A 6,246-nucleotide genomic window follows, 5' to 3' on the forward strand; every position below is an offset into this window, starting at 1 on the left:
GACTGCAAGTGAAAAGGGAATGATATAGAAGTAAAACAGATATTGTGAGTGTGGTAAGTGAAGGTGTGTGCACTAGTGCTAGGTGTTTGGTAGGTGCAAAAAGGTAGATGTAAAGATAACATGCTACTGTTGCTGTAATAGAAGCAGCAGAGGGTTTTGCAGTAGTGTGAAAGGATATCATTATACGCAATGGCTGAAGCAACCGATTCATCTAAGTCTCAGAATTATCGATGCCTATTGTGCCACCATGTCCAACAATATGGGAACCTTGTGGATTCAGGTGTTTTCGCAAGTCAGGTTAACCTTTTATACTAACAAACCTGGTGAGTTGTTTGAATAGATTACCATGGCCATTTATGTTTGCTAAGACCTGATCTACTTGAACCTTATTTTATAATGAGACAAAAGCCTGTTGGGATTTGACAGGAGCCTCAAGCCATCTCTCCCATGTCATTCTTTGAGAAAGAAAAAAAAACAAAGAATAAATAAGAAAACCCATTACAGGATAATTAACTAAAAAAAATACATACTCAGAGTAGATAGAACAGTGTCCTTTGATATTTCTAAAGTTGTGAAACAAATAAACGTCAATGGGATTGTAAAAAAAATTATTGCAAACGACCCAATTGAACTGTATTTGATCCTGGAATTCTGAATGATTCATATTATCCCTGAAATGATTTCCTAATTAAGATCTGTTATGACTCCAGCCCTTATTCTTGATGGATCCAACAGGGCCCTTCTCAGAGGAATCAACATGCAATGTTCCAAAAAAATCCTTCATGACAACAGATTCTATGTGGATTGAATGAGCAATTCAAGGCTAAACAAGTGAAGACACTGGGTAAAAGGGGACGAGTGCATTGCTATAATAAAAATAAATCAGAAAAGACATTTGGATATCACCATTCAACAGATTTCAGAGAAAAATAAAATAAAATAAAATAAAATCTAGCGCTAGTCAGTTACAGACAATATGATGCATAACATAAAGCAACAAATGGAACATAAAGCAGAGATTTGGAATAAACTAGGAAAATCGATAGGGTAACTGAGAAATCATGTACAATAAGCAATTGGACTGAAAACAGGAAGCAATAAAAGGGATGACAGGGGATAAAACAGGAAATTAATGGGAGATCGTCAATAGGCATCAAAGCTAACCAGAATAAAAATGGAAATCAGAAAACATATAGAAATCCAAATAAAAGTAAAACAAGAAAGAAGTGATTAAGAAGCAAAGTATGATCCGAAACAGGAACCAGACAAAAGAAATAATAAAAAATAATAATAATAATAATAAAAAAGAGAAACAGGAAAGAAAACAGAAATCAGAATAGATTAACACGAAATAAAATAGCAGTTGAAGCTAGGATGAAAGTAAAAGATGAAGTGACTCCAAGACAGGAAGCAGAGCGTGGATCAAAACAAGAATTGAACAACAAAAAAAGAAAAGAAAAGAAATCTAAACAAATTAAAATAGAATGTCAAGCAAAAATTGAAAATAAGCTAAAAACAGGAAAGAAACAACTCAAAGAAAAGGAAGCAAATGCTAATTAGAATCAGAATAGATAGAAAATCGGAATAATAGTAGAAAATCAGATAAGATAAAAATCGGCTATAGACTGAAATCATAAAGAAAACAATAAAATATTAAAGAAGAACTAAAAATATATTGGAATCGATCATTCCCTTGATGTTGCACAGTGTAATCCGACATTGCTATATGCAAATCGGGGTTACAGGGTATGCATTAATGGGGCAAAACCGAGGAATCTAAGAAATTGAAAACGACAACAGGAAAGAAAGGAGAGGTTCTTACCGGATTCTTTGCTTTAACTGAAGGAAGAGAGGTGTCTTCTATATTCTTGTTTGCAGAAGACGATTGATGCCTTCAGTTGATCAGATATAACAGGGGAAAAGAGAAAACTCAGAGTGGAAGAAGAAGGGAGGCAGAAGAAGAGGTAAGAAGGGCATGTGATTGTCGATCAGAGTAATAGAGGGGTGAAGTGCGGTCGTGCAAAGAGAAGAGGAGTGCAGGGGTGAGAAGCGGTTTTTCATAAAGTAGATAAACTATTTTTTCCTGAATTTTGGATGGAAAATCCAAAAATATGAGAAAAGTATGAGTACTTTTATCAAGCGGGACCCAAACGAGGCTTTTGAAATTTTCTTGTAAAAATATTTGTTTTTGAAATTTAAAAATTTTTTGAAAATAAGGTTTTGGAAAAAACACTGGGTTAAATTTGGAAATTGATTTTCAGAAATGGATCTGGATCCAAGTGTTTCAGAAAATATTGGGTTTGGATCTCAATTTGAGATTGAATCCAAAAAATATTTTTTTTTTATTTTTTGAAAAATAAGAGATCCGGGATCAGAATTGGATCTAGATATCCGATTTGGATCAGAAATTGGGTTAGAATTGAGTCTGGATTCCAGTGAATCCGAGAAATAAATAGATTTTTGATTAAAGATTGACCTGATTTATTCAGAGAATGGGCCCAGGGTCAAAAAGGGTTTTTTTTGGAAATTTTGGGGTGTTCACAGGCTACCAGCCCTATCCCTCATTAATGGTGTGGGGAAGTGAAATAGCCATCCACTGCTTCCCATTAATGCAGGAAAAGTTGAAGGGTCATCCCTATCCCTCCATTAATGATGTGGGGAAGTGTAATAGCCACCCATTTTCCATTAATGTAGAAAGTTGAAGGGTCAAAACCTCTTTAGTTTCTGGGATGAGTCTAGAAAGCTCACATATAAAAGGTTCACATCTAGAAGGCTCAATGACATCTATAAATAGGGGTGCAGAGGCTGTGTGCTAGGAAAAAAAGAGCAGAGTGTTCTGAGTAGAGTGGATGTGTGTAGCATGAAGAGAGAGAAGTAAGAGAGTGGAGAGAAGAAGAGGAAGGAAGAAGGTTCATCACCACACATTGATCCTTAGAGAGATGTGTTGGTTGGGGTGTGGGTTTTGACTCGGGTTGTACACCCGAGAGGTAATCTTGTATTCCTCTCTTCCTGTGATTCTTTTGTTGTTATTCTCTTTAGCTTTGGGCATTTGACATTGTACTCTCTACTCTTATTATAGTGGATTATTCTCTTTGTGCCCCGTAGATGTAGGTCGTGTTGACCGAACCACGTAAACCCTTGTATCATAATTTGATTGTGCCTTTGTTAAATTCTATATTGCTTCCGCGTGAGTTTTTGTTACCCTCATTACTCAACAAGTGGTATCAGAGGTAGTTCATGAAAAGTCATGTCTTCTAAGTCAGTTAGCTCCAAGTTTGAGGTGGAGAGTTTTGATGACAAAAAAAACTTCTCCTTATGGCAAAGAAGGGTGAAGGCTCTACTTGCACAAGCAAGGGTTGCACAAGGCTCTTGTCAAGAAGGCAAATAAGTCATAGACCATAACCGATGATGAATGAGATGATCTTGACTTGAGGTTGCTGGTGTGATTGAGTTGTGTCTATCAGATGATGTCATATGTAATGTGATGGAAGAGAGAACATTGGCGGGATTGTGGTTGCGGCTAGAGAGCCTTTATATGACCAAGAACTTGTTCAACAAGTTACACCTCAATAAACAACTTTATAGTCTTCGTATGAAGGAAGGTACTCTCATTCTTGACCATCTCAGTGTGTTTAATAAGATTATTATTGGTCTGTTTAGTTTGGATGTTAAACTTGAAAATGAGGATAAAGCTTTGTTGTTACTAACCTCATTGTCCCCGTCCTATGAATATCTTATGACAACCATAATTTATGAAAAAAAATATTGGATATGGAAGATGTCACATGTGCGCTCATTTCAAATGAAATTAGGAGAAGACCATCATCAAATGAGGATTCTGGTGAAGGATTGATGGTGAGTTCATCCAAAGGCAGGGGTCGGTCAAAGGACAGAAAAAATAACCGCAGATATAGGAGCAACTCCAGGTCAAGGAAGGGCATCACTTGCTATAATTGTGGAAAGAAAGGGCACTTCTAGAATCAATGCAAAGAGCCAAAGAAAAATCAGGAAAAAGGAAAACAAAAAAGAATCATTAGAAACCAAAGAAGATACCACAACCATAGTTGAAGGTAAACTTGTGATTTTGTCTACTACTAATGATCCATGTATCTGTGTGTGTCAGGATATAGATTGGGTCATAAACACAGAAGCCTCATACCATGCCACACCACAGAGAGAGTATTTCAGTACATACAAGACCGATAATTTTGGTGTTGTCCGAATGAGAAACACAAAAACATCAAAAATTGTAGGGATTGTAGATATTCATCTCCAAACCAGTCTTGGGTACATGTTGGTGCTCAAGGATGTCAGACATATTCCAGACTTGAGGTTGAATTCGCTTTCAGTAGGAAAGCTTGATGAAGATGACAAAAGCAGTGCTTTTAGCCAAGGACAGTAGAAACTAAGCAGCGGGTTATTAGTTTAGGCCAGAGGAAAGAGATGTTGTACTCTTTACAAAATGTAAGGTAAGGTATACAATGAACAGTTGAGGACTCTTCTATTGATTTGTGGCACAGTCAATTAGGCCACATGAGTGAGAAGGGCTTGCACATTCTTGCTAAGGGGGAGCAACTTCTAGAGTTAAAAGGTACGCATCTAAATCCGTGTATTCATTGCTTAGCTGGTAAGCAACATAGAGTATCTTTTGTTAGAAATATCTTTCATAGAAAATCTCATATTCTGGAGCGAGTTTATACTAAGGTTTGTGCTCCTGTGAGAACAAAAACTGTTAATGGTTTTACTGATATGAAAATTGTCAGTGGTGCACTTTATTTTGTTACTTTTATAGATGACTTCTTCAGGAAAGTTTGGGCATACCCTCTGAAAACCAAGGATCAGATTTTTGATATATTCAAGCAATTCCATGCTATGGTTGAGAGGGAAACAGGAAAACAACTTAAATGCATTAGGTCAGATAATGGTGGTGAGTACACAGGTTCATTCCATGAATATTATAAAATTCAAGGAATTCTCCACGAGTTGACAGTTCCAGGTACCGCTCAGCATAATGCAGTTGCAGAAAGGATGAACCGTACAATAGCAGAAAGAATCGGGTGTATGCTTGCGCAGTTCAAGTTACCAAAGAAATTCTGGAGTGAGGCTTTAATGACAACAATTGATGTGATCAACTTGTCTCCTGCTCATGCCTTAGCAAATGATGTTGCAAATAGGATGTGGTCAGGAAAGGATGTGTCCTATAAGCACCTTAGGGTATTTGGATGTAGGGCATTTACACATATCTCCAAGGAGGAGAGGTCCAAGCTTGATGATAAGACGAGGCAATGCATTTTTCTGGGATATGGTGATACTGAATTCGGCTACAGGCTATGGGATCCAGAGAAGCAGAAGGTATTCAGATCCAAAGATGTGGTATTCTTTGAAGACCAGACACTTGAAGATATCAAGAAAGATGTATCAATTCAGACTTCTGCAGGTGGATCTATCCACTTGGATTCAGTTACTTCTCAAATGGCACAAGTTGAAGGAAGAGTAGTGTAGGAAGATGATGCAGAGGCTGATGTTGATTTACCTGCAGGCCATGTTGAACAGGAAGAAGTTGAAGAACAATCTCTTCCAGAACCTCAGCTGAGAAGATTTTCCAGAGAGTCACAACCTTCCAGAATGTATTCTCCACATGAGTATGTAATGCTTACTGATGCAGGTGAACCAGAGAGTTACCAGGAAGCACAGGAGTGCGAGCAAAAAGAGCAGTGGCTAATAGCTATGCATGATGAGATGGATACATTGCAGAAGAACCACACTTATGACTTGGTGGAACTACCAGAAAGCAGAAAGGCCTTGAAGAACAAGTGGATTTTCAGGTTGAAGACTAAAAAAGAAAGTTCTCAACCAAAGTACAAAGTCAGATTGGTTGTGAAAGGCTTTGGTCAAAAGCAAGGTATTAACTTTGAAGAGATTTTCTCTCCTGTTATTAAAATATCTTCTATTTGTGTTGCTCTAGGTATTGTTGCTAGCCTGGACTTGGAGATTAAGCTGCTAGATGTGAAAACTGCTTTTCTCCATGGTGATTTGGAGGAGGAGACATACATGGAGCAACCAGAAGGCTTCAAAGTCAAAGGTAAAGAAAATCTTGTATGCAAGTTGAAAAAGAGTTTGTATGGGCTGAAGCAAGCTCCAAGACAGTGGTACAAGAAATTTGATTCATTTATGGCTAAAAATGGATACAAAAGATCGACTTCAGATCATTGTGTCTACATAAAATGGTTCAGTGAGAATTTTGTT

This window comes from Nuphar pumila, chromosome 2 (assembly GCF_984573655.1).
Source record: "Nuphar pumila chromosome 2, dmNupPumi1.hap1.1, whole genome shotgun sequence".
In the NCBI taxonomy this organism is placed as follows: Eukaryota; Viridiplantae; Streptophyta; class Magnoliopsida; order Nymphaeales; family Nymphaeaceae; genus Nuphar; species Nuphar pumila.